The sequence below is a fragment of the mitochondrial genome of Nicotiana sylvestris (assembly GCF_000393655.2).
Source record: "Nicotiana sylvestris cultivar TW 137 mitochondrion, complete genome".
In the NCBI taxonomy this organism is placed as follows: Eukaryota; Viridiplantae; Streptophyta; class Magnoliopsida; order Solanales; family Solanaceae; genus Nicotiana; species Nicotiana sylvestris.
Genome location: NC_029805.1, coordinates 323,053 through 332,500, shown reverse-complemented (window position 1 = coordinate 332,500; position 9,448 = coordinate 323,053). Strand labels below are relative to the sequence as shown.

The window sequence follows — 9,448 nt, the reverse complement described above, 5'->3', positions numbered from 1 at the left end:
GAAATGAAAGCATAACTCTTTGCTCGCTTGCAGCGCCTCTTAGTCTTTTATTTTAGCCTGCCTTGTGAAGATCTCTCGGGTGTCTACGGCAGATCCGATCAGTCTCGTGATGAAGAGAAGTCTTTTCCGATGTTGAAAGGTATCGTCACGACAACTCAATTTGTCCGGTAAACTACTCGGGGCTCCCCATGGTTTAGTAAAAGGGAGGGGAAATTTTTTTTTCATCCGGGGGTTCATTCATTATGAACTAAAAAGTGGTTGGCTGATTAGTGAGGTCTTAAAAACGTCATAGAATTCATGATCGGCCATTCCATTTTTGCTTTCAGCAAGTAGGCGACGCGAATCTATGCTTTCTATCTTTCAATCGGATACCAATTGCTTGGATGCGTTTGAAAGCCTCGAGATGACTTGCAGAATAAATTCTTTCTAGGTTTGTCTTGTGTCTCCGAAACAAACGGTCCATTTATTGATGGGCGAACGACGGGGATTGAACCCGCGCGTGGTGGATTCACAATCCACTGCCTTGATCCACTTGGCTACATCCGCCCCTACCCCCGGTTGAAGTCTCTATCTACGATCAGATCCTTTCTGAACTCCCCTATGACCGCTTATCAAAGAGAAGCTTTTTCCTATACTATAGTGGCAAGTCTATTGTTGTGTTTCGGAATTAGGGGAAACAAAGCTTCAACAAGTAGAAGCTTCCTGGCAAAGCTTCAAACAAAGAGGTTGGGCTGTTCACTTCATTGATTTGACTTCACTTTACTTAAGATTAAAGATAGGGGCCGGGCGGGCAGTGAAGGCTCATTTAGTAGACAGCGAGCGAGCTGCAAGCACCTACTCCTATCAAAATGAGAAGCAGCAAGCGGAACTTGAACTTGAAGAAGCGAGCCTCTATCAGAGAAAGCCATTGCGCGCTAGCCCCTTGTCTTGTATAGGGTGGAAAACCTGCGCACCCCTAAACTACAAGCTTTCTTTGAAGCCCCTACAACATGGGATATTTGAAGAATCCCCTTTCTACAAACCTTTCTATAATATAAGAGAAGCTCTTCGAGCTTTCTTCGCATGCTTGAGCGCATCCCCTTTCTATTAGTAAGGTTGTCAAATTTCCTTTAGTTCCTTTATGACTATAATATAAATAATAGGGGTAGGGGGGCGCTAACGAGCAAGAAAACGGATGCGCTAAGGCGCAACTTCGCGCAGCTGCTACGCCCTTGCTTCTTGCCTTATCTTTTACTAAGAAACTAATCTAAATAGAAGCCCTTCTTTCTCAAAGTAAACTTTCTCCCTTCTTGCTTTAGTGAAATAAGGGGCGCTAACGCGACCTTCCTTCAGCAGGCTTCGCCCTATCTATTCATCTATTTTCTCAAATGGATATTTAGGGATCTCTCTTGTTCATAGATCTTGAAACCAGATCAATATCCATTTCTCAATAGATCTATTTATCGATAGAAAGATATAGATCTCTATATGGATCTATCTCCATATCTAAATATGGAAGAACCGACACAACAAGGGCGTAACCAACGGAAGGTTCTCACCCTGTCCCCGACATTGTTCTCCGACGATGTCCCCTGGGCGAAAGGAGCCACCATTCTCTTTCTTTCTTCAATCGTTCCGATCAGGACAAGTGGTTCGTTTCGTCCTCCTATCTACGCAATTCTCTGTCTTCGTTCGTGATCATGTTGGGCGAAAGGTAGTTGTAGAGGAGCGGCTGTGAAACGGCGATTCCCCCCTTTCCATTGAAGTAGGGAGGGCCTCCTTCCCCACCATTCCGGCCTATTATTGATAGGGATTTTACCGATGCTGAAGATAGCTTGCTTACCAAGCCGCCCACTTGAGAAGCTAGTCGCCAGGAAAGAAGCGAGGAGGAAGCGAAGCTGTCTACGAAGCTTTGCTTCTCCCCCTGTAGTCGTAATACTCGGCTTGTCGCTACTTTGATTCAAAAGGTAACCGACGGTTCCCGACTTTCTCCGCTTTCCGCAACCGTAACCACTTGTCATTCCGATTACTTCATCCATAAACCTTTTTTTTATTTCAAAATAGCGATACGCTCTAAAAAAGTAAAGGAGAAGCTTCCATTCTAGAAGCTACCGCTTCCCGCCTCCCTCGGGGTGAGAAGTTCCCTTCCCTTTTCTAAAATGCCTGAGTGGTCTGCTCAGCAAACGTACAAAGTGGACCGCAGTTTGGCTGACCCTCTTCTTCCCATTCGGGTTGGGTTGACCCAGAAGTACAGTAAGAAGGAATGGAACCACTGGAGAGTCGTCTGCAGTTCACACTTGGGCAAAGACGACTGACTTTGGAAGCGGAACACGAACCTATTTCCGCTATTCCGGGTTCTTATTGAGCGTAGCGAAATCAAGGTTGATGATAAAGTCAGCGAAGTTTCCATGGTGTTCTACCTTTGCGTAGTCTCGGTCCACAGTGGAAGGCTCCGCACCTGAGCCTCGTTAGACTCAGCTGAAGTGTAAGGTGTAAGTGAAGAAAATAGAAGAGATGAAGTCCGTCCCTTAGCCTAGTCTATATCCACAGCTGACGCAACTCCGTACCGACGCCTCACTACTACTTTCATTTTTCTTTTATTTTTAAATTAATTAACGGCTAAGCGATTTCATAACCTGAGCTTTCCTTAACCAGCTGACCTTACTTCGTAACCTTAGCCTCCCTTTCTTTATAGTTTTCTAGTTCGACTAAGTGACTTCGTAACCTCAACGTACTTTTTTTCTTACTGTAGCATAGGCCTTCGCCACTTCAAACGGGCGCTTCGCCCCTCTTTTTTTTGAATTAGAAAGAGCGGGGTCTTACTTATTCAGGGGGGATGAAAGACAAATAAAGGGATCAGGGGGCTTTATGATCGGAGAAAGAGAAGGGGCGTGGTTGGTGTGTCACTGGGTCGGTGGGGGAACCCGTAGGAAGGGGGGACGACCCGCCGAATTCACATCAGAAATCGCCAACATGAAGACAAACGAAATCTTGAATTGCGTATAGAAACAAAACGAACCACTTCTATTCTCGGAGCTGAGGTATATGAAGAATGGCTTTTTGGTCCCTTTCGTCCAGTGGTTAGGACATCGTCTTTTCATGTCGAAGACACGGGTTCGATTCCCGTAAGGGATAGGTACTCATTCCCGGCCGCTTTCAGTTAGTGTTCATTGCTGAGTGATCGCTCGCTATCTGGCTGGAAAAGATGGTCCGGAAGCTTCCTCTCTCCCAGCAAGCAAGACGAGATCACCACTTCTCTCAGTAATGGACTTCCTTTACTTCGTAACCTTAGCCTTAGATGTCCTTTCATAGATTCTCGAACCTCCGACAGACAGAATCTCCATGCATGCGTTCTTTCTCTCCTCCCCTCAGCCATACATCCCTTTTTTTCTTTTGGCCGTTTTTGTTAGGCATTGAACCCCACCCCACGGAGCGGTGCTGAGTGGTGTCCTCCCCTCCCTAATACCTAAACAGAGTTCCGTCTATGGAGCCTAAAGCTTAAACCATGGCATGGCGCAGTAAGTTGGCCTAGTCTCTCGCCCAGCCTTCGCCTTCTTCAGTGGCCAAGTTGAAGCGTTCAACGTCGGCCTACCACCTTTTTTTTTCAAGGTTGAGCTTGTTCAATTGAAGCTAATGCTATGCTGCCCTTCCCTTGTTCAAGAGAAAGCGAGGACTTTCTTTTAGCTACCGGCCCAAACAAAAGAGATTAGCCTCTTGATCGATCGATTGATTGGATCGAAGTACGAAGGGGTTGATTGAAGTCTGAGATCAGCCCAAGACTAAGGCCGAGCAACTAGCTGCTGCAGGATTGGACGTCTATCTATCTCACCACGCTCCCCTACTCCTATAAAGGCCGGCGGAAGGAATGCTCTGCTCATCTTTCTTACGGCTCGTTACCGCAGCGCTCGTTCACCCCTTCGGCTTCTTCCATTCAAAAAAAAGGTAGTCTTTCCTTGGTAAATAGCGTCTTGAAGTGAAGCGAAGGCATTATTGAAGGAAAGAAATGGCGGGTCGGTCAATTGCATTAGGTAGGAGATGCAGGACCTGTCTTAACCGCAAGTGCATTCGCTATTCGATTCCATCCTAAATCCCACCAAATTTTGATTCCAAAGTGTGTATCTCTTCTTTACTTTTAAGTGACAAGGGGGTGACAAAGGGTATACTTTCTTCTCTATGTCGCCGTCTCATCAATGAGCGTAGATTAATAGCCAAGCCTACCCTTTTGTGCTTGTCAATCTGTATCCCATTCTTCAGGTATAGTTTTCTTTGATCACAGATCGACAGGTGATCCGTCCTTTCTCCCCCTTTCGTCATAAGGCGTGGTCTGACTCTGAGAAAAAAAATTCCTGTGTTTAGGTCCCTACTAAGCAGAATTCGTAAACTATGCAAAGGCTCTTTGAATACTTTTGAAAAAGTTTTTAGCAAAAAAAGCAAAAACAATTCTCAACGCCCTTACGAGGTAGTGATGAGTTAAACTACTCGTGTTGGCATGGAAGTCAGCCCGGTAAACTGATTCCATTCTGCTACTAGGGTTCCAAACCTTCCCCTGAGCTCTAGAATCTATAAATACCTTTTCAACTCAAGAAATGCTAAAGCTATTTAGAGTTGGTATTTCTAACTAAGTCGGAAGGAGGGCTTTGGGCAAAGAGCAACTCGAAAGTACTTTACTTCAGTCCCAGTACTGAAAGACGTGACTTCAGGAGTGGATTTCGGAAGGAAAGACTTCGTTTACTTCCTGCAAATTGCTTATGTAAGAACTAGTAGAAAGAAAGGAATTAAAAAAAAAAAAAAATAAGGCAGCATTGACATTGAATGAGAATGCTTGAATGGGAATCATCTTAGCAACTGACTATAGACATGAGTCTAAGCCGCCGGGAGAGGAGAGACCATTTTCATGAGAGAGGGACGAGCAAGTGACAGATTGGGAAAAAAAATAGGTAGGCCTTCTGAGCGGTCATTTAGGGGCCTCGTTAGCGACCCATCATTCTTCCCTAAGCTGTCAGAGTCCGATCGAAGCGAGCAAGAGATAGAGGAATCCTCGCTCATAGATGTGAATTGAAAAAGCAAGCCCGAATTCTTTTTAATTAGGCTCTATAGTCTGGTCCCTGTCCCTGGTAAGGTCTGATTGTTATCCGTAAGTCTTGTTTTGACCGCGGGAAGGTGAACTTTGCAAAAGTGCTTATTTGGTTGGGAAGAATAGGACTTCTGACTCCAAGCCTACCCTACCCGAAAAAAAGTTTCAGCTATTGATGTAGCCTCTTGTCGATACTACTAGTCTTCTCGCTACCTACTAGAAAAATCCCATCAAGATAGATTGAATCGACGACCTATACTTCAACTAAAGGCACAAGGGCGTAGCGAGCACAGAACAGAGGAAATGCACATGGGTCTCCTTGAAGAACGAAGTCTAGGGTAAAGAAAGAAGGGTAGAGTGGGCACACTTTTACTGTGCTTGGATTGGCATGGCTGTCCCCCTTTGCTGGTTGAGGCTCGGCCTTTGACTCCGCTTGCCTCTACTTTTCATGTCAAGCGTACAAGTCTAGTTTAGTGGGATTTACTTCTAAAGACAGGAATTCTTTTTCATCTCCCCTGTCAAAGTCGACGTCTTAACCTGACTTCCTGAGCTCAGTTGATTCTTGAAGCAGTAGCTCTGGATCGAGAGCTGGATGCTTACCTTATTATTATGAAAAGGAGAAAGAGCTCTTTTTATAGATGTTGAGGTGAGTAAGGGGGGGTTTGCTGGCTTGCTGGCTAGCTCGTGCAATCAAGGAAAAATGCCTTCGCCTTCTTTTTTCAAAATGAAAAAGTAAACTACCTTAGTAAGCTAGCTTTGGTTGCTAAGCAAGCCGGGCACTACGCTAGGACGTGGATCGATCATGACGAGAATGGACTTCTCCGTAATGTAATGTAAATGTAATAGAAGAGGCAGAGTCCAGTTCCCCTCCCTTCTCGACCAGACGAAGGAGATATGAATTCCATTTAGGCGGGTCAGGGCTTGGCTTGACCCTGTGTTCTCCCGGGTCGGAGGCGAGAACTTGAAAGTGAATCATTCAGTGGTGGGGTGTTCATAGAACAGAAGGCCTCGCCCAAGGAGTGGCAGATTTGGATGGAGTCTCGCTTTGATGCTGGGGAGATGAGATCCATAGATCTGGATAGAGTCTCGCTCATAGAGGAAGAGTACGCGCGCTAGCGCGCTACGGCTTACGTAGTTGATCGGATCAGATAGCCCTTCCTTCGGGCAAGCAACCAAACCCGGCACATCCAATTCTATTCCGATCAACAACTTGGAGGTATGGCTGAGTGGCTTAAGGCATTGGTTTGCTAAATCGACATACAAGAAGATTGTATCATGGGTTCGAATCCCATTTCCTCCGGTACGGAAATGAAAGGGGCGGGCGAAATTACGTGAGAGAAAGAACCTCTTGGTGGAGTCCAGTCCCCCGGAGGACAGAATAGCACTTCTTAGTGACTAGGAGCGGAGAGCCCGTTGCACCTTGTTTTTCTTTGACCGGCCTATCTTCTTTCTATAAGCAAGCTCCCTCCGGCCGTCCAGTCCCTGGACGGCTCTCGGTTCTTGAGCATGTTGGGGGATTAGGCGGCAGTTGAAAGAGCTGCTCGAAAGCTTGACGAACAAGCGAAAAAAGCCTATCTATTCTATTTTCTTAGTTTAGTAAAGGGCTTTTCCCTTACTAGTCAAGTGGTAAGGTAGGGCGCTATTCGATGAAGAAAACAGACTTTAGGAAAGTGGTTCAGGTAGCTCAGCTGGTTAGAGCAAAGGACTGAAAATCCTTGTGTCAGTGGTTCGAATCCACTTCTAAGCAGGCGAAAGGTCCAAACCGTAGCCGGGAGCGAGCCGGATTTAGAAATGAAAGTGAAAGAGTAAGCAATAAAATGTGAGCGCTCCTGCACTATACGGACGGCTTTTTGGCGGTAGGGTTGGGGTGGCTTGCTTGAGGCAGATTCAAAAAAAAGCGGTTGATTACTCGGATTGGTTCTCGCATCCCTGTGCCCAAAAGGATGGGCGAGTTCGGTTTGAGTGTTCATCGATCGGGTGGATCTATATGCTTCGGGGTGGTGAGACGAGGTGTAGCGCAGTCTGGTCAGCGCATCTGTTTTGGGTACAGAGGGCCATAGGTTCGAATCCTGTCACCTTGATGTGGTAGCCTTCTCCGTGGTCGGACAGTAAGGCAAACAGCGCAAAGCATAAAGTAAAGACATGATGCCTCGACTAAGTAAAGTGTTTTTGCCCCTTATCGGTAGTTCCGTAGCAGGTTGTTTCGTACGTTTTCTAGGATCAGATAGAAGCACCACCCCAGAATTGATCCTTCTTTTCTTCTTACTTTTACTAAGTCTGACTCTAGTTTCTCGTTCAACAAAAAGAAAAAGGAGTGTGATTCTTTTATTCCTAATATTTTTCATCTCTTTCTTTTTCTATTTTCTCCGGATCTACTTACTTTCTCGCTTAGATGTTCTTTTGGCTGATCTTTTCTCTTTTGTTTTGGTTTTGAGTGTGGGGGGAGGGCAAGGACTTCCTCTTCCGGGCCCTTCAAACTCCTCATCGGAAGATTTATTCGGGCTCCAGGTCCTGTCGGAGCCTTGGCCCCCGACTCACAATATAGCCTTGGAGTCATCGATGATAAATAGGATATTGGCAATGGAAAATACCAATAGCATTTTTTTGATGGATAAGGATAGGGGGTCTATTGGGCAGAAGTAAAACATTCACTCAACAATTGTTCCTCGCAAAAGGAATATAACCAATTGATCGAGTTCGAGAATAGGGATCTTCGGATCCGTGAGAAAAAGCATTCATGCTATTCTCTTTTTCAACAAATACTTACTTCACATCCTGCCTTGGCCGAAAATGCCGCCTACACCCCCCAAGAAGCCTTTTGTGACTTTTTGGATGAGAAACGAAGTGAACTTGACCAACAAGGCGGGAATGTATTAGTAAAGGACCAGAGAGAACTCTAATTTTTTAATCTACTGTCTCGCGATATACGAACACATGGCCAAAACTCAGCCTATATAAATAGAATACTCGGTGGATGATAATGAATTGGATTTGCACTGAGAAGTCCCTATGGCGCGGTTGAGGGCAGCTGAACGAAAGGAAAGCGGGTAGGCCGCCTGGGTGAGACAAAGCAGAATAATCTAACTGGAGGAGTGAAAGCCAGGATGGCTTGGTAAGCAAGCAATCCGTTATGTGGGCGCCAACTCCAAGTTCCCTCTCTTCTTTCTTTTTTTTGTCACGATCAAAATGAAAGGTTGTTCTCTGGGCCTGTCTTTTGCTCCCAGAGATGCTGGTTCGAGTCCAGCTCGTGAAAGAGTTTGTGAGTATACCTCGGGATGACTTTTTATCCACTACTCATCCTCGAAATCTAGTCTAGTTCAGCCATAGAGGACTTGATACTTATCTTCGACAAACCTCAAGCGGGACGAGTCAATAGCAGATGCGGATTTTATTTAATAGCTGCGCTTACGCCTTCAACCCCGAAAAGGTCGGATTCGTGCAAAAAAGTAACATCCGAGATTTGTGAACAGACCGGCTTGGGACAGAGAAATCCGGATGAATACCACAAGGGGGGGGCATAGGGCTGTGTGAACGCGGCTTTCACTAAGAGAAAGATGTGCCTACAATGAAACTGTTAGACCTTTGTTGATGCACATGAATTATCTTTCCAGCCGGTGAAGCTAAGAAAAGAAGCCCTTAGAAAGCAGAGCTAGACCCACACAAATGCTTAATCGAAAGCTCTGTCCTCCTTCCCCTCCTACCAGATCGAAAAGAAGAAGCTTGCTCTTCCGACCCAAAAGGCTTTTGCCGTGATATTACTTCCCCCTATTCGACGATTCACTCTTCCTGGACTTGCTTGACTCGTCCGAAAAAAGAGGGAAAGTGCTAAGACCGCTAATGCAGCTAGGGGAGTTTAAGGACTCATTTCCAAGGCTAGAAGCCTAGACTAGACTAGAAAGGAGATTGCTTTGGTCTTCAGTCAGCTCTACTAGATGCAGTTGCCCAGGAATCCAATGCACTAACTCCTGGAAGCTCCATTCATGCCCACCTACCGACCGAGGAAGACGCTACCGATCCCTGAATCGAGGGACTACGCGCTTTCAATCCCTTACAGCTGCCTTCCAAGCCCTTCCACTGCCCGAACTACCAATCGCCCCACTATCTGCTAGTCTGGTTCGACTCGAACTTCTGTCATGTCAAGCTTCCTGACCTGCTTTGTACCAGCCGGTATTTTGTGTACTTCGGGGCGCTGACTAGCCCTGCTCAACGCCCTACACCCTTCTCTTGAGCGCTTCATTGAGCATTTCTCTTTCCTATCCCGTCCTTACGCTACGCTATCCATAAGGTTGACCTAGCCCTCTCTTCTCTCTCTTTGTCCACGCGAAGATTCCATTCCTTTCCTTTCCTAGCCTATTCAATGTGGTCATGTATGTAATAGAATTCAATGGGAAGACC

General features: G+C 46.0%; 5 non-coding genes across 5 annotated transcripts; 4 read left to right on the top strand and 1 right to left on the bottom strand.

Moving 5' to 3' along the window:
* Positions 1–472: 472 nt before the first annotated feature.
* Positions 473–546, bottom strand: trnH(gug). Its single transcript has one exon. It is a non-coding gene; the product is annotated as a tRNA-His (tRNA).
* A 2,496-nt stretch (positions 547–3,042) lies between these two features.
* On the top strand, positions 3,043–3,114 carry trnE(uuc). Its single transcript has one exon. It is a non-coding gene; the product is annotated as a tRNA-Glu (tRNA).
* A 3,151-nt stretch (positions 3,115–6,265) lies between these two features.
* On the top strand, positions 6,266–6,353 carry trnS(gcu). The gene has a single exon. It is a non-coding gene; the product is annotated as a tRNA-Ser (tRNA).
* Positions 6,354–6,726: 373 nt separating this feature from the next.
* Positions 6,727–6,800, top strand: trnF(gaa). The gene has a single exon. It is a non-coding gene; the product is annotated as a tRNA-Phe (tRNA).
* Positions 6,801–7,059: 259 nt separating this feature from the next.
* Positions 7,060–7,134, top strand: trnP(ugg). The gene has a single exon. It is a non-coding gene; the product is annotated as a tRNA-Pro (tRNA).
* The last annotated feature ends 2,314 nt before the right edge of the window (positions 7,135–9,448 follow it).